The sequence below is a fragment of the Carettochelys insculpta genome, chromosome 14, assembly GCF_033958435.1.
Source record: "Carettochelys insculpta isolate YL-2023 chromosome 14, ASM3395843v1, whole genome shotgun sequence".
In the NCBI taxonomy this organism is placed as follows: Eukaryota; Metazoa; Chordata; order Testudines; family Carettochelyidae; genus Carettochelys; species Carettochelys insculpta.
The window spans coordinates 2,589,161-2,608,104 of NC_134150.1; the positions used below are offsets into that span (position 1 = coordinate 2,589,161).

At 64.3% G+C, this 18,944-nt stretch overlaps 1 protein-coding gene across 2 annotated transcripts in view; it reads left to right on the plus strand.

The window, feature by feature from the left end:
* The first annotated feature begins 884 nt into the window (after window positions 1–884).
* The window catches only part of RIPOR1 (RHO family interacting cell polarization regulator 1), a 56,930-nt gene continuing 38,870 nt past the window's right edge, over window positions 885–18,944 (plus strand). Inside the window, exons 1-2 of one of the 2 annotated variants that reach the window (XM_075009143.1) lie at window positions 885–1,524; window positions 11,198–11,363. The gene's annotated coding sequence lies outside the window, so the exon portion shown is untranslated. Of the gene's footprint in view, window positions 1,525–11,197; window positions 11,364–13,287; window positions 13,336–18,944 lie in introns of those variants that run through there. The other variant, XM_075009144.1, reaches the window with a different exon arrangement.

Sequence of the window (18,944 nt, forward strand, 5' to 3'; positions counted from 1 at the left end):
AGGGAAAGCAGGTGGCTGCTGGCTGCCCCGGGAAGGAGCAGCGGGGAGCAGAGCCCAGAGCGGGTGGGAGTTTCAGCTGCAGCAGCCCGTCCAGCCCCAGGGATTGCTGAGTCGGGCGGTAGTTTGTCTGTGGCCCCAGTGACTGGACGGCTCTTACCTGCAAAGCCAGGGTTGGTGCAATTCGAAGTGGCCGCGGGGAGGGGGTGATTGCTGATTGGAGGGGTCCCCATCACTCAAAGGCTCTGTCGCTTGCAGCCTGGCTCCCTGTCCCATGCAGTGGCCCCTGGACCACATACAGAGGGACAGCCTGAGTCTCCCCCTCCAGCCTTAGCTGGGAGCCAGCTGGCTTCTAGCACCAACAACAGCGACTTCTGCAGTCAGCTCCTGAGGCCCCGGGTTCAAGCCCACCTGTGGGCGGTTCCCCTGCTCAGCTTTCCCTTGGGGCCCGGTCCCTTTGCAGGCTGGACAGGTGAGCAAACTGCAGCTCCAGGCTGCCAAGTGCCCTTGGCCTCCCTGGGGTGGGGGGTGCTTCCAGCAGGCGGATTTCCCCAGGCGGTCAGGGAGCAGCTGGCCCCTGGCCAGGGGCTGTGGTTGCTGTGGCAGGGCCAGCCCCACCGTGCAGCTGATCAGCAGGAAACATCTGGACGTAGGGAGCTGCCCCTGCCTGCGAGGGACAGTGCATAATGAGCCAGAGGCAGCTCCTGCTTGTGTGGCCGTTGGAGGGGGCAGGGCCCATGGCCCCCCTCGGGCTGCAGCCCCTCTCTGGGCTGTGCGGCTCTAGCCAGGCAGAGGAAGTTTCCCTTCCCCACTCGGCTGGAGGTTAGCCGGCCACACAGGCCGCTTGCTGGCCTCTCCCCGAGGTGCTGGTGGGGGCACCGATCCTGCCAAGGGAGGAGGCTGGGGCTGGCTCTGAGCCTGTGCCACAGCTGCACTGGGGCCTCCCCGGCTGCAGGGTTTGCTGAGGCACAGGGCCATGGGGGGAGCCAGCCCCTGCTCTGGGCCACACCCTGTGGGAAGAGACCCCCAGCGCCCCAGAGCCCAGGCCTGCTCCAGCAGCCAGGTGGGGCAGGGGCCAGGAAGGGCTGACAGGTTTCCTTTTTCCGGCTGTTCTGTTACCTCAGCCGAGGAGCGCTCCTCTCCCCGCTGACCCCTCCGGAGGCTGGGACAGCTCGGACGCCGGCGTGACGCCTGCCCGTGCGGGGGAGCGGTTCTCCGCCAGATGGTTTTGTTTGCCCCGATTTAAGGCGGATGCCGAGCAGCGAGCCGAGAGCCGAGCCCTCCTCGGAGGGGACCTGCGACGCGCCGGCCGCAGAAGGTTCCCAAGTCACCGGGGCCGATGCCCTTCAGGCGAGCCAGGCTGCTCTTTGGAAGAGCCCCTCGGAGGGGGAGACAAGCGGACGAGTGACTGGCTGGAGCAGTCTGAGTCGCCTCGTCCCTGCAGGCAGGCGGTGGCCAGAGCCCTTGGAGAGGCCGTTTGTCTGTCCCCGGCTCTGCTGACCTGAGGCCAAGGACGCAGAGAGACAGGTACCTGGGCAGAACTGGGGCCTTAAGGTCCCGCAGCACCGTGGCCGTCCTGTGGGGCAGCCCTGGGGCTGGGGGGGCTCAGCCCTCTGTCCTCCTGTGGGTGCTGGAGACAAGGCAGGGGCCTAGGTGAGCGCCCATGGGGGAGCAGGGGCGGGTGGGTGAACGGCTGGCAGGAAGCGAGCTGGCTGAGGCAGGAGCCGTGGGGCGGACGGGGTGGTGCTGCCTGCCGGGCGGGCAGGGAAAGCCGTCCCCAGCCCAAGTGCCGTCTGGATTTGCTGCCACAGCCTTGCCCAACCGGAGCCGGCTGAGGCCGGGGAAACAGCCCCACCCCTTCCCAGGCAGCTTAGCCGAAGACCCTTGGTGGTGCACCAGGACTGCCCAGTTCAGGGTGGCTGCTTTGCCAAGCCGCGAGCAGCCCCCGCCCCTCCCGCCAAGGGCCAGAGCCTCGGGCCTGGTGCTTTCTGGCAGCGCTGGCCTTGCGGCACTACTGAGAAGGTGCCAGGACACGGAGCAGCCTGTGGTGGGAGGTTCAGTGGTGGCCAGGCAGGTCAGAGAGTCCCCTGGACGACACATGGCCACCCCAGGGGCCCCCGGGCCCCCGCCCCCCTCGTGGGGTTCCGCTGCAAAACCTCCGCCCCGGCCCCATGCCTGGCGTGTGCCTCGCTCCCGGCTGGTCCTGTGCTCCCCAGCGGCTTTGCCGATGGATCTCAAGCCTGCCCTGGGCCAGGCTTGCAAGCGGCCAGGCGTGGCGGCTGCTGCCTCGGCCGTGTCAGGCCACAGCTCCTGCTTCCTGGCCTCTCCCTCTGGTGGGACCCCGCCAGCCCCTCTCGTGTTGGCAGGACGGACTGCGCCTGGCCAGCTGCTCTTTGCCGTCGTCCCCAACTAACTCGCCCGCTAATTTTTCCATGCATGTGCAGAATAAACCTTGTTCTGTACGCCGAGGCCCATGCAGATGGGCACCACCCATAGGAATGAAACCCCTGGCCCTGGGCGCTCTGCCAATCAGCTGGCGGCAGCTGAATTGCCCCGGCCGGCTGCCCGAGCGCTCACCACCACCCCTGCTCCAGCTGGACCCCGGGGGAGACCCCTTCCCCCTGGAAGTGCAGGAGGCTCGGGATCGCTCACCCTGCTGGCTCAATGGCATGCTTTGGGGTTGTGAGAGTGCAAGAGGGAGGCAGGGCAGGGCAGGGGTTAAACAAGGCCTGTTGGCCCAATCAGCCCCGCCCCAGTTCACCTGCTGCCAGCGTCAGGCCTGGAGGGGCGTAAAGGGAGGGAAGCCAGCCCAGTTTGGGGCTGACCAGCCAAGAGGCAGGAGCTGGCTCTGAGGCAGCAGGGCTGACCCAGAGCTGCCGCCCGGTCAGCCGCTGGAGGGCACTGAGGGGAGTGGGGAGCCCCCCTGCCAGGGAACCCCTCTCCTGCCAAAGGAGGAACTCGGCTCTCGGGGCCATGCCCCAAACTTAACCCATAGACCCTCAGGTGGGGCTGAAGACCCACCCAACAGGTCCTGGCCAGGGGGCCTGGCCACTGGGCCACCCGGTCCCAGGTGCAAACTGCTCACGGGGTCTGTCTTAGACACTCTACGCCAAGATGGGGCTGGGGCCCCATGACGCTTTCTTGGGGTGCGCAGGACTGAGTGTCGCCTTCTTTGCTCCCCAGGCCTGCCTCCCGCGGGAGGAAGACTTGCTGGTGCTTAGCTGGGTGTCACCTCCTGACCCCGCTCCCTAGCCAGCAATGCCAGGCACCCAGAGCCCCTGCAGCCTCCCCCCGACCCCCCCTCCAGCCACTCGCAGAAACGCCCAGCTGTGCCGTCACACCCGCTGTTCAACCCTGCCCCCCCGCTCACTGCGATGCCCTGCGACCGCCATGGGCAGGGTGCAGCCGGTTGCTCAACCCATTGGCACCGAGGGGTTCTTGGGGCGCTCTCTCGCACACGGGCACGGCCGCTGCCTCCCTCCCCGCGCCGGGTGCGGGGCGGGACTTTTCCCACGGGACGTTCGCTGCACGGGGCTGGTGGCAGCACCCACGGGCGGGGATGCCCCCGCCGCGCCAATGGGCATCTCTAGTTACCAGAGCCAACCTGGGAGGCTGCAGGGCGCAGGGCCAGCTGGAAACACGCTCTGCCCAGGCCTGGCCCATGCGTATTGCAGCAGTTGGTCATTTATTAACCCCCGTGCGAGACAGAGAGAGCCAGGGGCTGTTTCCTGCCCCCCGCCACCTCCAGCGCGTGTGATAGCTGGCCGTGAGAACGAGGCAAGGGCAAGGACGGTCCTTTCCCAGCAAGTCTGGCATGGGAGCCCCCCGCACCCCGGGCGCTGTGATGAAGCAGGGATTGTATTCCCCTGGCTAGGGAACGCGTGCAACATAATGTCCTGGAGTAACCCCAGCTGAGTCCCTCAGTTTCCCCAGGCCCGGCATCAGTGCACAGCGGGGAGGGGGGTTTCAGTGTGATGACGTCTCGCGCATAGACAGTGGGGCTACAGGCTCTTTGTAACCCAGGCAACCAGGTGACCCCTTTCTTCCCGGGGAAACAGGACAGAGGCGGGAGGAGGGGCCTGGCTGGTTGGAATTGGAGCTGGGCTGGTGAGTGGGGCAGTCTGGTCTGGTCTGGTCTGGCTGGGGAGGGAGGAAGGGGACCAGGGCCCGGCTCGGGGACCCCTCTGGGCTCCTCTCCCCAAGCTGGATGGTGCTGACGGCTTCTGGTCCCTGTGCTGACAAGTCTGTTCTGCGCTGGGTCCCCGTCGCCTAATAACCCCCTGTTCTCCTGCTGAGTGAGAGTCACCTCTGCCTGCGGGTGGGGGCCGGGCCTGGGGACCCCCCCCACTCTCCATGACAGGTGCCTTTCTCGCGCCCAACCCCCGCTGGCTCTGTTCCAGCCAGGCCCCATCTCCGGGCTCAGCGGGGGCTGCCGGCTGTCACTCCCACGTCTCCTCTTCTGTGCTGACATACGCTGGCTCTGCCCCTCCCTGTGATCCCGCTGCACTGGGTCTGTGGCGCCCACCACTGGGCACCCTCCTCCAAGCACTCTGCTGTCCCACCCGCCAGGGTCTCCCGGCTGGGCTTTCCCACTGGCCCTACCTGCAGAGCTCCTGCTCCCTGCACCAAGCCTGGCAAAACACATGTCCCAGGGCAACCCCCCCCCCGCCACCCGGCCTCCTGGGCTCCCCTGCAGTCCCCGGGGTGGGGGGGGGTCTCTCAGGCCCAGGCAGAGGCTGGCAGCTGGGGTGTGGGGAGCAGAGCCCAAGCCTGGGGGCTCCACCGATCAGAGCTGAAGTGGGGGCTGCAGCTTTCACCCACCCCCCTTTCTGGGCCTGTGGCGAGTGCTTGGGCCCAGCTGGTTGGCATGATGTCACTGAGCCCCTGCAGAAGGCTGGCACCGTGCCTGCTGGGGGTGGGCTGGCTTTCCGGGGACCCTGGGGTGGCCCCCAGGCTTGTGGGGTTCAAGGGACAGGGCCCTGCCTGGTACTTGGAGCACTCCCCATGGGGCAGAGCATGGAGCCCTCACCTGGCCAAGGGGTCAGGCACTATGTCCTGCCAGGGGAGGGAGCCCCAAAGCATGGGGGCGGCAGAGGCCACAGCTGGGGTGGCAGGATCAGCTCCAAGCTGTTCAAGAGCCTCTCTTGCCTGCTGCAAGCTGCTGCCCTGTGCTTAGTAAACTCCGGGCCTGGCTCACCAGCTGGCCCCGCGGCAGGTGTGCCTAGACGTTGATCTCAGCCAGCTGGGAAGGGCACAGGTGTCAGCTGGGGCGAGCTGACCTGGGGCGATGGGCTCGCCTCTCACTGTGGGGTGGAGCAGCAGAGATGTGATTGGCCCCCCGAAGTGAGGGGGAAACTGAGGCAGTGTCCTAACCCCAGTGCTTGAGGGGGGCTGCAGAAAGAGGACGGGGGGAGCCCCAGTGGCAGAGAAGCTCATGGGGCTGAGGGGAGTCACCGGCTGAGTGAGCCCCATAAGGGGAGCGGGCAGTGGGGAGGATGGGGCAGGAGAGCCAAGAGTGGGGAGCAGGAGGGAGAAAAGGCACCGATCCTGAGCCGGGGGGCCCGATCTAGGGCCAGGGAGCGAGTGGGTCAGACTCAGCCCAAGTGCAAGGCCCCATCCTGCCCCGGGCATCGCAAGCGGCTTCAGCAAATTGTGCCCCCTCTCAGCACTGCAGGGTGCAAGGTGGCCTTGGTTTGGCCCAGCCTCCTGCAGGAGGTGGGGGCAGCGAGCCCGAGGGCGGGGCTGTGATCCCAAGTACGGTGTTGCAGTGCACTGGGACGCGGGGGCGGGGGGGGACTGGTAAACGTCCAGCTACACCAGTGAGGCCCCTGCCCACGGGGGAGACAGCTGGTGACGCACCTCTGGCTGGCCAGAGCAGAGCCTGCCGCTGCCTGCCCGAACCCCAGGGCTGGGACGGAGCCCCTGGCTGAGCTCCCCCCTACCTCGGCCCCGCATCAGATGGTGATCGGGGTCAGGCAGGGTCTCCAGGAGCAGGGGTAGGGCAGAGGGGGGAGCTGCCATCTCAGCCTGCCCTCATGGTCTAAGGGAGCCACGCCAGAGCCTGGCTGCGGGAGAGCTGGGAGCTTGGCTGAGGACAGCCTAGTTGACTCCGCCGAGCCCTCACAGGGTGGGGGTGTTCCTGCCCTGATGTATGAGCTGGTGTATAACCGCAGCGAGGCCTGCCGGGTTCTTTCGGGAGCTGAGCCACTGGCCCCAGACTCTGTGAGAAGAACACCCCGGAGGAACGGGTCTGCGGGGACCTAGCGTCTCGCCTCTTGGCTGTAGTTAATGGGCCAGCCTGAGGCAAGCCTGCATTCCCACGGACCCATGAGTGTGGCCAGAGCCTGTGCCTCACGCCGCGTTACTCAGGCCAGCGTGGCGGGCAGCTTCCGATGACAGTGTTTAAATCCTGGGGTGAGTGCAGTAGTTTGGCTTGTCCGGCAGCTCTGCGTGACGGTGTCGTTTCCGGTGCATTTGCAAATGAGGCTCTTAAAAGCCGAGCTCTGCTTAGAGTCAGGGCCTGGTTGCAAACAGGTTGGTGTTAGCCTCTGGTTATCCTGTAGTTGAATAACCGGATTCCGTGACCTAGATGCTGAAGACTGAAGTCAGCAGAGACACATCAAGGGCTTAGCTTAGTTAAAAAAGAATGTCCATCCCAGGTGCCCTTTGGTGTAAAAAGTGCTCCTGGAGTCAGAGGCTGGTTGCTCGTATCTTTCCAAACCAATGTTCCCCCAAGAACTTCACAAATCCTGACCGATTTCCCACCAAGCATGTGAGACAAATGTGTCCCAGTCTCTTCACGTCCCAGGCTCTATCCCAATACAGCCCAGCTCAGACGGGTAGAGAACTTGAGACAGATAAAGGAGGCAGCTAAGTTATAACTCAGTTACAGCCCTTTCCTGCAGAGAACCACGATTCTGTGTGAAAGCCGCCTGTAGGTGTGAGCTGAGCTGGCCAGCTTGCCACAGTGCACCCGCGATGATTTTGTAGTACACGCATGTCTTGCTTACAAGCTTAGGTGTGTGTTACTGGAGCGCTTAGGAATAATGTCAAAACCAATGCGATCAAGCCCGTAACTGTGCAGTGCCAGCAGCTGCCATTACCCATCTGATTTTGCCCCATCATGTAAAATCGATAAACATGTGAGTTTGGGCCTCAAAATCAGTAGGTGGAGTTGGGGATATTTTCTGCAAAATTTGATGTGAAGGGGCCAAAGGGCTCTTGAATTGTCATATCTTAAACTCAGAGGGTCCATCCCTGTTCCAAAGGGCTAAATGAAGCAAACGAAACCAGAAAGGGTGTGGGAGGTGAAAGCACCTTCCCTGAAGGCTCCTACCTGAGTGAGTGCTTGACAGAGGAGGAGGAGGAGGAGGAGGAGGGAGAAAAACTGTTCTTCTTGGCCTCTGAGGATAGGACAAGGTGCAATGGGCTTAAACTGCAGCAAGGGAGGTTCAGGTTGGATATTAGGAAAATGTTCCTAACTCTCAGGGTGGTCAAACACGGGAATAAATTGCCTGGGGAGGTGGTGGAATCTCCATCGCTGGAGATATTTAAGAGCAGGTTAGACAGACACCTAACAGGGGTGTTCTAGACGGTGGTTGGTCCTGCCGTGAGGGCAGGGGACTGGACTCGATGACCTCTCGAGGTCCCTTCCAGTGCTAGTGTTGTATGAGTTCTGAACTATTGTCTTGAGAAACCAGCCTAGACTGTTGGCTCCAGCCCGTGGAATACCAAGCGAGGACATCTCTGGCCATCTTCCCTGTGGGGACAGAGCTCTGAGTGCGGCCCAGCTGCTATGGAGGCTTGGCCATGAAGAACAAGGTTCTTCTGCGGGGAACCAAGCAGCCCCTGGCCTGCTGAGCTGGAGATGCTGGCCTGGAAGGTGCCCAAGCTCAAGGTTCTGCAAGTGTCACCAGCCAAGGTTGCAGGGGGCACGGCCCATGCAGCTGGGAGCGGCTGGACCAAGCTGGATTCACCTTGGCGCCCTGTCGGCCTCAGCTGCTGAAGAGAAAGGGTCTGAGGCTCAGCCCCTGCTGCAGCCTGGTGGGAGAGGCCCATGGGCTGGCATCGGGGTGGGTCTGGCCTCTGGGCAGGTGTGAAGAGAAGCAGGGAGCTGAGTTAGTGACCCTTCCCGGGGAGATGCTCCCCGAAGATCTCGGCTTCTCACGACGCCCGGGTGTTGGAAGTCCCATTCCATAGGCAGCCGACCCTGCTCTGATCAGAGCCTGCGCAGCTGGAGTTCTGGTGCCCCAGCAAGAAGGAGGGGCCTGTGTTTTTATTTTTAGGGAGAATTTTTTCCCTTCCACCCCTCAAGCTCCTGGGGCCAAACTTCTCTGGTGGGGGTGGGGGTGGGGGTGCGTCAGCAGAGTGCTGCTGGGGAGGAATGTGACCTGTTTATTATTGCAGGATGAAGTTCCCCTTTAAAGCTTAGCCAGCGCCCTCGGCAAGGCACAGCCTCCAGAGCACCGATCAGCGTGCAGGGCCGTGCAGCGCCAGCAAGCTGTTGTGCCAGCACTCCCAGCTGACTGGCCCGTGTCCTCCCGCGGGGGCCCAAGAGTTTCTCTTTGTTTTCTGCTCCACCATCGGGAGTCTGAACTCAAACATCTCTCTTGGCAGCGGCCCTGGATCAGCAGAGAGCCTCCAGGCCTCTGGCAGACAGGCAGAACCAATGAAAAGAGAGGGTGTGCGGAGCGGGGGCAGAGCGACCTGGCTGCTTCTCCTGGATCTCCAGGGCTCACGGTCTCCTTTCTCCGGGGGACCTTGATCTCTACAGAGTTCAGCCAGGGAACCTGGCCAGGTGAGGTGGGCGGAGGGCCAGCGCTGCACCCACTCCACACAGAATCACAGAACACCAGCACCGGAGAGGTCAGGAAGTCCAGGCCCCAGCCCGTACGGCCAAGCACCATCCAGACCTCCTCCTTGTACCACTCTTTTAGGTTCTTAAAAGCCACTGTCATGTCCCCTCTGTCTTCTCTTCTCTGAGCTAAACAAGCCCAGTTCTTTCAGTCTCCCCCCATCGCTGATGTTCTCCAGACCTTGAATCTTTCTTGTTGCTCTTCTCTGGACCACCTTCTCCAACTGCTCCACCTCTTTCCTGAAACGGGGGGCCCAGAGCTGGACGCAGAACTCCAGTGGAGGCCTAATGAGTGCAGAGCAGAGCGGAAGAAGGACTCCTCGGGTCTTGCTCACCACACTCCTGTTGAGGCAGCCCAGAACCACGTTTGCTTTCTTTGCAACGCTCTTGACTCCTATTAACTTGTCCGCTATAGCCCTTAGGTCCCTGTCTGCAGGATAGGCTGGGGGACACGCTAGCCACTGTGCATGGGGACCCCAAATCAGAGCCATCCTGTCGAGACGCTCTGCAGAGAGGTACCTGGGCTGGGGGGGACTCTGTCGATGGGCTCTGACTTGCTGCCGGGGCTGGTTTCATTAGCTCATGGCTGTCAGGGAGGGCAAAAAATTGCTCCTGCTGGTCCCTCGGCCATTTCTCCTTGGCCCGTGGCTTGCAGGAACGTTCTCGGCTGCTGTGGGTTTTCCTCCCTGCCCATCCAGCCCCGGAGTCCAAGCCGGTGCATTCTGTGCAGTGTCTTCCGTTAGTGTGAGTGGAGAGCTCCAGGCTGGCCGTGACTTTACAGCCTACCAGAGAGCTGTGGGTATTTCTCTGCCCTCTTGGGGACTGTACTGCCTTAGATGAGCTGAGCTGAGCCGGAGCTTCCACAGTCAGGGCCTGCACCCTCTGGTCTAGTCCGGGTCAGGAAGATCCCCGGATGCCCTGCCAATGGAGGTGGATTAGCTGAATTCTTGCTGCTCTTTGGTCAGATCGCAGTCTATAGGGCTTGGGGCGGCGGGGCAGAGAAACTCCCAGGCTGGAAAACAGGGCAGGCCGGCTCTAGCTCTGAGCCCCTTCAGGAAAGATGGAAAAGGAACGAGGTCGCGTTGTTGTCTTGCAGCTGGAAGGACAGAGTTTGCACGGGCCAAGAAGCTGCCTGACCTGCGTGGCTGCAGGAGGCTGCATCCCAAAGGCAGCAACACAGGAGGAGCGCGTGACTCAGCCTGTCGCACGCCCCAGCGGGAAAGAGGATAATTATCTGTGCACACCCACAGAGCGTGGGCTCCTGCAGGCTGCAGCATGTGATTCCCCCCACCCCCTGAACTGGCAGCCCGTGCATTCACGTTGGAGGTGTGCGAGTGGGTGCGCGCTCACTGTGATACACCAGCGGTCAAGGCTGCTGCTCACGTCCCTCTGGAGAGTGAGGCTGTGGGATTAACATGGGGGGAGGGGGAGCTTTAGTTGGGGGCTCTGCCACTGATGGCTGCATGGCCTTGGGTGCATAACCTCACCCCTAATGCCCACATGGATCTTGCTGTCAGATGGCCGGTCTCCCAGGGTTCAGGTCCCGCTGTTGGGGTGCTGGGCGACTCGGCTGGCTGGAAGTGCCAGGAGGGTCCATGGCATGGGGCTGCCACACGGCCAGGCCCCTGGGGCTCAGGACTCTTGTGAGTCCCCCCTGAAGCAGGATCAGGGCCGGACCCAAGTGTGTGAGCCAGAGGCAGAAGGGGCCTGCGGCAGGGTGACTGGAGGCGATGAGGCTGGGGCTGCAGATGAGGACTGCTGACAGGGAAAAGCAAAAAGGGGGCAGCTGCTCTGGGGCCTGGCAATTTAAAGGGGTCTGGGCCTCCCGGCTGCTGCCGCTACTGTGACAGCAGCTAGAGACCCCGTTCCTTTTACCCCAGGCCCCTCCGCTTCCAGGGGCCCAGAGCTGGGCCCCCAGCTTGACCGGGGGCCTGGCAACTCTGGCGGCAGCTCTGCTTCTGCAGCCCTGGACCCAGTGAGTACTAGCAGGGAGCCCCAGGTCCCTCCCTGGTGGGCGCAGTAGCCAGCAGGCAGGGCGGGGCAGGCGGCAGGCAGGCTGGGGGCACAGCATGGCAGAGCCATAGCACTGAGCGGGACCTGGGGAGGCTCCCGGCTCACGCAGGCGAAGCAATGACCAAAGCACTGGGGTGGCATTGCGCAGCCGGGCCCAAGGCCACCCGCTGTCCTGTCCTGTCCTGTCCTGTCCACAGCCATGGGACCTTGGCTTCTGCCCATGGCTCCACCCTGTGCTGTGCCCACCCCTAGGCCTGGGAGGTGCTAACCCGCTTGGGAACACCAAAGTTTAACCCCTTCAGTGCCTGGTAGCTGACTTCGTCTCCTGTTTAGGGGCCTGCCCCGAAATCCACAGGAGAGGCCAGGGCCACGCTGCTGCACCGGAGGTCAGATCCAGCTCTGCAATACCCGTCGTAGCCAGCACCAGTCTGGGGGTGCGGGAGTCCTGGCAAGCAGCCCAGAGCCCTGCAAAGGAGGCCCAGCAACGTGCTCCCGGAGGGTGAGTGTGAGTCCAACCAGGGGTCGTGTCCGTTCTGCTCCCCAGCCCCTCCCAGCCCCATTGACTGCAGGGGGACTTAGCACCTACTTGCCTGTGGATCTGGGGCTTAGTCCCTGCACAGCCACACATAACGGCTGGGACAGGCCTTAAATGCAGCGGTTGGCTTGTCGGGGAGAGGGTGGGGCAGTGCGTGGACAAGGGGTAGTCGGGTGGTCTCCCCGCCGGTGCCGAGTTAAATCCTCCCCGCCCTGTGTCCTGAGGCTGGGCCAGGCCTCCGATCACCCTCTCTCCAGCTCATTTCCCACAGTCCCCCTGCTGCTATGAGGCCCAGGGTGCCAACGCTCTGCCCCTCTCCTTGTGGAACAGAGCCAGCTCTCCCACACCGGGTCCCCACAGTACTGGGACGGCCCTGTCCAGGCCCGAAGGTGGCTGCTCAGGTGAGGCAGTGAGAACAGCGAGATTAAGGTCATTCCAAACATCCCAGCACTTTCTGTCCAAACAGGGGCTTGTCACGGGGCCCCTGGGCAAGTCCCTCTTCCCCTCCCCTGGCTGCGAGGGGTGCAGAGTGCCACCCCCCTCCCCAGAGGTGGCTGCATTTTGGCGCCGAGAGATGCAGACGGCTTGCAAAGTGATTTGGGATGCAAAGCGCGGTCAGGACAGATGATCCAAGTGGAAGCAGAGCTGCGCTCCAGCCTGCCCGGCAGCACTCGACCATGCTCACTGCGGGGCTCTCGCAGCGGCCACAGAAGGTGCACTTTGTTGTTACTGCGTTTAGCTCCTGTTCTGACCAGTGGCGCTCGGCGCGACCTGACGCGTCCCATTGCTCGGTTCAGCTACTGGCAGTAAGCCAGTAAGGGCATCTCCTTGCGCTCCCACCTGACGGGTGTTTTGGGGGTAGGATTTCTGGGCCGGGGAGACCCAGGCCTGGCCCGCACTGCAGAGTCAGGCTGCTGCAAGAACCGTGTCTACACTGTGGCTTTGCTCCCGCTGATGAGTCACCTAGTGTAGTCAGGGCCTGTGCAGACACTGTTACAGCACCTGTTGGCTGTGAGCCCCCTGGCCCCGGGCTGACAGCTGGCGTAGTGTCTGGGCTTGGCTTCCCCTGGATGCGGCATGGGAACTCTGAATGATTTTCTCCCGTGGGCTCTGGCTGACTTCCTAGGTCCCATCCAGGGCTCTACCCAGCATACCAGCAGCCCCCATCACCAGGCGGGGGCATCTACTCCAGCCAGTCCTGCCCATGGCGTGGGCGTAGTTGGCCTGGAGAGCAGAGCAGGGCCCCCAGGAGATGGGTCGGATGTGGGGAGCTGCCTGCCTGTGGCTCTCTGTCCGGACTGGAGTTTGGCATCTCTCAAGCAAAGCAAAAGCCGCGTGCGCTTTCTCCAGCCGCGGGGTGGGGTGGGGACCCTGGCGGGGCTGGCGGCCCGGGGAGCTCAGAGGGCAGGAGGGGTAAGAACCCCCCTACCCCCACTTTGAGGCCGGTTCTTGGAACAGCGGCTGGAGCAGGGATGAGGTTTATTTATCCCCCAGCAGGGAAAACTCTTGGCTGGGCCCGGGCCGGGGGCAGGTTGGCAGGCCTGGCTGGCCAGGGGCTGTTTGGGTGTCATGACCTATGCCGGCTCTCTGGGGACCCCGCCTTAGAGCGAGGGCACCCACACCCGGGCACCGGCCTGGCTGCTTGCCCCCGCTGAGGGCAGCCTGCCCCACGGCCCGCTTGGCTGGCACCAGCCGTGGCCCGGCAGGCGATGGCAAGCGGGGGGCAGCGCCGCGCACGGGCAGTCACGGGCCAGGTGGGCTTGGGGCGCCCTGTTCCCAGGGGTCCGGGCCCCACGGGCGGGGCGGGAGAAGGGCGCAGCGCGCAGCCGGGGCCGGGGAGGGCCGGGCCGGCGCGGGCCCCGCCCAGGGGCGGGAGGAGGAGGCGGTGGTGGCGGCGTCGGGAGCGGAGCGGAGCGGAGCGGGCGGCTGCAGCCATGTAAGTGCCGGGCCGGGCCGGGCCGGGCGCGGGGGTCCCGCGGGGAGGGAGTTTGCGGCTCGCCCGGGGCGGGACAGGTGTGAGCGGCTTCCCCCGGGCTGGGCGTGCAAAGGTGGGGCTGCGGTGCGCGCGCGCGCGTGTGCCCGCGTGTTGGTGTTAGGCTCTGGCGTGTGCCCACGTCGCAGTGCTGGGCTCGAGCGTGTGCGTGCACGCGCGTGTTCATGGGTCTTGGTGTGAGGCTTTAGTGCGTGCACGTGTGTGTGTGTGTGTGTGTGTGTGTGTGTGCGCGCACGTCGGTGTGGGGCTTTAGCGTGTGCACGTCTCGACATGAAGCTTTAGTGTGTGCACATGTGTGCACGTCTCGACGTGAGGCTGTAGCGTGTGTGTGTTCATGTCTTTGTGTTAGACTCTAGTGTCCATGTAGCTTAGTGCTAGGCTTTTGTGTGTGCACACCTATGTGCACATCTTAGTAGTAGGCTCTAGCGTATGTGTGCACATCTTGGTGTCAGTCTTCAGTGCGAGTGCATGTTTGTGTGTTAGTCTTTAGTGTGCGTGCGTGTGTGTTAGTGCAAGGCTTTAGCGTTTGTGTGTTAGTGCAAGGCTTTAGCGTGCGTGTGTTAGTGCAAGGCTTTAGTGTGTGTGTGTGTGTGCACATACGTCTTAGTGTTGGGCGTTAGTGTGCGTGCGAGCGTCGGGGGTGGGCTGGTTACCCCGAGGACTCTGCAGCTGGCTGGAGAGCTGGGTGCTTGGGAGGCCGGGCTCTGGTGGAAGCGTAAGAGCCAGAGCCGGAGGTTGATTCAGACGCTTTGGGGCCTGTGTCACCTTCTCTGCTGGCTAAGGAGTTGCTGCCACCCCAGCTCCTTCCCTAAGGGCTTTGGCGTGACCCCCTCGGCCACGGTGGAACTTGCCAGCAGAAAAGGAAGGACCACAGATTTCTAAGGGCAAAACTCAAGATAAGGGAACCTGGCAGACCACAATCGGGGTGTGCGGCGGGGGGCGCCTGGGGGTTTGCCTTGGCAGCTCGCTTTTCCATGTGTCCCTTAGCTGAGGGCTGGTGGGAGTGCAGGATCGGTGCCCTGGCCGCTCAGTGGGGGCTCTCCGTTCGGAGTCGGTGGGTGACTTCTCTGTAAACCTGCTGGCTCCTCCCCGGGGGAGATACCGCGCTGGGTTCTCTCTTCTTTGCTTCCTCTTGCTTCTTGAAATAGAAGCTGTGTAAGTCAGGAGGGAAATTTGGTGCTGCAGGGAAGTGGGAGCGGTTTAGCCATGGCTTGGAAGGCCCTTAGCTCTTGCGACCTCTGGGTCCTTGTGGGGTTATGGGGTCTCCTCAACCTGTGGCAGGGCATCCAGTGTGGGGGCTCTGGCTGCTGCAGCTTGAAGGCCAGAGGACTCTTCCCCTGGCCGCAGTTCTGGAAGCCGCTGTGGGGTGGAAGGCCCGGCAGCCGCCCCCACGCTGCAGGGCAGTGGCCTGCCCCGGCCAGTCACAGAACCGCAGGCACCGGGGGCATGTTGGGCTGGGAGGAACCTGGACCTCGCCGGGCCCATCCCCCAACCAGGGGTCTCCCTCCATTTTTTCCATCGGTGGGCGGAATAAATTTTTATGCACACCGAGACCTGTGCAGATGCGTACCACCGCTAGAAATAACTGCAGCCTGGAGTGGGTGCTTTGATAATCAGCGGAGAGGGAACTCTGCCTCCCACCCCCAGGCAGGCCCAGGGAGCGGAGGGGGCCGGAACCAGCCACCAATGAGTGCCGCCCGACTCCTTGGTTGGCGCTGGAGTGCAGGGTGCAGGACAGGCTGAAACTTAACCCATCCAGGCAACTGCAGCATGCCACGGTCTCCTGCTGCTGCTGAGCAGCTGATGGGTCTGCCTCTCTGGGCCTGGCACCTGTTGCTGCTGCTCCCACTGGAGCCTGCCCCCCGCCCCCAGCAGAGCTGGCTGCTCTTGCCTGTTGCAGATTCTGGGCAGGAGAGACCTGGCACTGCACACTGCGCTGGGAGTGGAGCCCAGCCGCTGCGGTTGTGTGTGGCCCGGGGCTCTGCCCCTCCTCGCTGGGGACCGTCCCAAACGATGTCATTCCCTGCTGCGTTCCCAGGCATGTGACTTCCTTTGGGGGGGGCGCTGCGGCGGGTGGGGGGCGCCCCTTTGGACTGCTGCCACCCAGAAGGGACAGCTGGCGATTAGAGCTGCTTCCTGTCGCTCCCCGGTGTGTTTGTCCTTTTGCGCTTCCCTTAATCCACTTAAGAGCATTTTTGCTGCTGGAATTATAAACACTGCTGCAAAGGGTGCTTGGCAAGGCACTCCTGGGCGCGGGGTGCCAGCCCCTGTCCTCCCTGCAGCTGAGCCGGGCTGACTCCAAGGCTCAAGGCGCAGGAGCTGCTCGCCGGGGCGTGGGATGGACGTGAGGGGCGGACACACCTCTGCGGTCCGGCATTCGGCCAGCAGCTGCACCGCCCGCGATCTTGGGGGTGCAGGGGCCACGCGGAGGTGGCTGAAGCCGGCCTGGCTTTGAGCCCCCGGCTCCGTGTCTGACAGCCAGCGCCTCAGGGCTGCAGGAATCTCGTTAGCGATTGCTCCGGGGTGCATGTGGCACCGCTCCTGGGAGCCGGCTGGGAGGGGCGCGGGTTTGACACAGAGAGCTCGGGCTGCCACAGGGGGCCTGCATCCAGCCAGCGGGAGCTGTTCTGTGTCTGTGCAGCGCCTAGCACAGCGGGGGCTGGGGCTTGCCGGGGCCACGGCAGCACACGGTCTGTTCTGGTGCCTCCGGCCAGCTCAGCCGGCGCCAGCCTCCTGGGGGTCCTCTGCCTCTGGGGGCTCTATGCAGAGCCTGGGTTGCCCTAAGCTGCCTCAGGTGCCGCCCAGCACGTTCCCGGTGGGCTGTAATACGGAGAGGAGAAGTGGGAGCAGAGGGCGGCTGGCCTGAGGGCTTGGCCTGTACGAGGGTGCGGCCCTGCACGGGACGGCTGCGACCCGACTCTGTTCTTCTCCTTCCCGGCAGGCTGGAAGCCGCTGCTGGGGGATTTGCCCCCGGGGCCGGGGTCCCAGCGGAGCCGTCTCTCTGGGGAGCCTGGGTCTGTGGGCTTCCCTGGCCCTCTCTGTGCTCATTGGAGCTGGTGTGAATGGCCGGGGCGGGGCCCAACGTGGGCTGGGGACTTGCCGAGACGGGCCCGGCTCTGGGCCCTGTGCCGAGTGGGTTTGGCCCACGCCCACGGCGCAGCTTGGAAGGGCCAGTCGGCATCTGCCGGTTTCCTAGTGCTGCTGGGATCCGGGTGCGTCTGGGCTCCCTGGGAGGCCACGTCCGAACTCTGCCTCCAGCTGCACCCCCCAGCGTCCTGCCCCTGGGCCCTGGAGGCGCCAGGCCCCAGGCTCCAAGCCCTGTTGTGTTGTGGTGCGGACGCGGCCCTGCTGCACTCGTGCTCTGGAAATCCGCCAATAACTTCCCAGGACCCTACAGGCTGAGTCGAACCACTGAACGGCCCCGTTTCCCCAGGGGCCCGAGCGCGGGCGGCCGCGGGGTGGGTGCCGGGTTGCGCGGTGCAGTCTGGGTGAGCAAAGCCAGGCTCTGCTGACTCCCGGCCGCAGGGACGGAGCGGGAGTGAAGGGCTGCAGCATCTCCATTGAGCAGTGGGTTTCGCCTGTGAAAGGCGGGTCTCTGCTGCCCCGGTGGGCTCTTGAGTGGCTGCCTGGCGCCTTGCGGGCACAGGCTGGGCTCAGGCCGGTAAGGTGACGTGAGCGGCACCTGAGTCTCCACTGGGGACCGTCTGGAAGTGGCAGCGACCGACCGGCAGGAGTCAGTCATGTGCTGTCTGCAGGGCCTGGCCGTGCGCTCGGCTCCGTGGTCGCCCAGCCCAGCAGGCCCCACACACGGAGCTGGGGCGGGGACCCTCCGGCACAGGCCTGTACCCCGGGCCCCGGAGCGCTGCGTTCCAGGTGAGGGGGAGCTGCTGTGGAGGCTCCCTGTGCTCCTGGACGGCCGCCGGCGGTGCTGAGACAGGGCCGGGCTGGGCGCAGACAGGTGAGGGGATTGGGAAGGGGCTGGCGGACCCTGCCTGAGGCGCAAGCAGGCTGCTGAGGATGGCCCGTGGCTGAGCCGTGTGAATAAAAGCAGCTGTGAGCCGGGGGAGCGACAGAGCGGGGGGTGGGGGGGGTGTTTCATTCCCCGCCTGCTCCTTGTCGTGCTTGCAGGTGTGGGGGGCTCAGTGGGGGGCTCCCAGGGACTGTGTCGTCCCCCTCGCCGGCTCTCACGGCAGTGCAGCTTGCGGAGTTGGCCAGGAGCGTGCCTGGCTGGGTGGAGCGTGGCAGCCCAGGACAGGGCTGGGCTGGCAGGGGGTGCGGTGTTCCAAGGGGGTGACGTGGGGAGGCAGGCCAGGGCCAGGCTCCGTGCGTCTCTCCCGGAAGGCGTGAGCAAGGTGCTTGCAGCCCCGGCTGCCCGGCTGGGGGTGGCCATGTGCGGGTGCAGCCTTTGCCCTCTGTCCTGTCAGAGCAGATGCAGCTGGTGGCTGGCAGCAACCGGGCAACCGGTGAGCCTCCAGGAGGGCACAGGCGGGCTCTGCGTCTGCCAGGGTCGCTTCACCCTCTGAAGCCGGCCTGCAGAGGCTCTGGCTCTTCAGTGGCAGCTGCAGGGCTGCTCCGGGGGGGGAGCTCTGTTGACACCCAGGCGTCCCCCTGAAGCCAGCAGTGAACTGGGTCCTGTGTGCAGCCCTGGGGCTCCTGGCAAGCTGCCCCGGCAAAGGACGGTGGGCATCTTGTTACCAGGGGACGCTACTGCCGTGCCTGTGAACGGTGGCGTTGCCCCCGGCCTTTTTCAAACGAGGGCGATTGCGCACGATCTAGGCCAGCTGCTGGGGTGGGGAGTTTGCAGCCCCCTGAGAAGGGCCAGCGTGCTGTGCTGCTTCTCTGGGGACGGGAGACGTGCCTCTTCAGCTCTCCCAGCCTGCGGCTGGCACAGCATCAAGCCCAGCTGCCCCCAGAGCAGGCGTTGGGGTGTGTACTCAGCCTGCTGGAAAGCCGGCCCTGGCAATTCCCTGCCGAACTCTGGAGCGGGTGCGTCCTGGGGGGCCGGAGCTGGCAGAGTCCTGGAGGCACAAGACCAGCTCCAGCCTGGGGGCTTTGGTCTGACGGCGCGAGAGTCGTTTGCCCTTTGAAGCCGGCTGGACAGTGATCTGCGGTGGGTGACGCAGGTGCTCCTAGATAAGAAATGTACGCACGGCTGCAAACTGCCAGGCGCGGGCTGGGCTTCCCAGCCTGCCAGGCCTCTGGGAAGCTGCCCCAACCGCAGGGCTCTCTGGTGGGGCCACCCTGCAGCCTGGATGAGCAGCTCTCTGCCTGAGCGAGGGCCCGGGCGCCTGCGTTGCCAGTGCCTCGCACAGGGTTGCAGCTGGTGCGTCTCGGCTTGTGCCCCGAGCTACCAGGGCTGCCCTCGCCCTGGGCCCTTTGCCTGGGGCTGACTCCCCAGCGAGAGGCGCTGTCCCAGCTCAGCCAGGTGGCTCCCGCCCGCCAGAATGAAGTTTTCCAAGTCAGCCGGGGAGGCAGTGATGCCTAGTGGTTAGAGCGTGGGTGGGCGCCTTTACCTCTGGATTCTGCTCCTCGCTGGGGTACCTTGGGTGCAG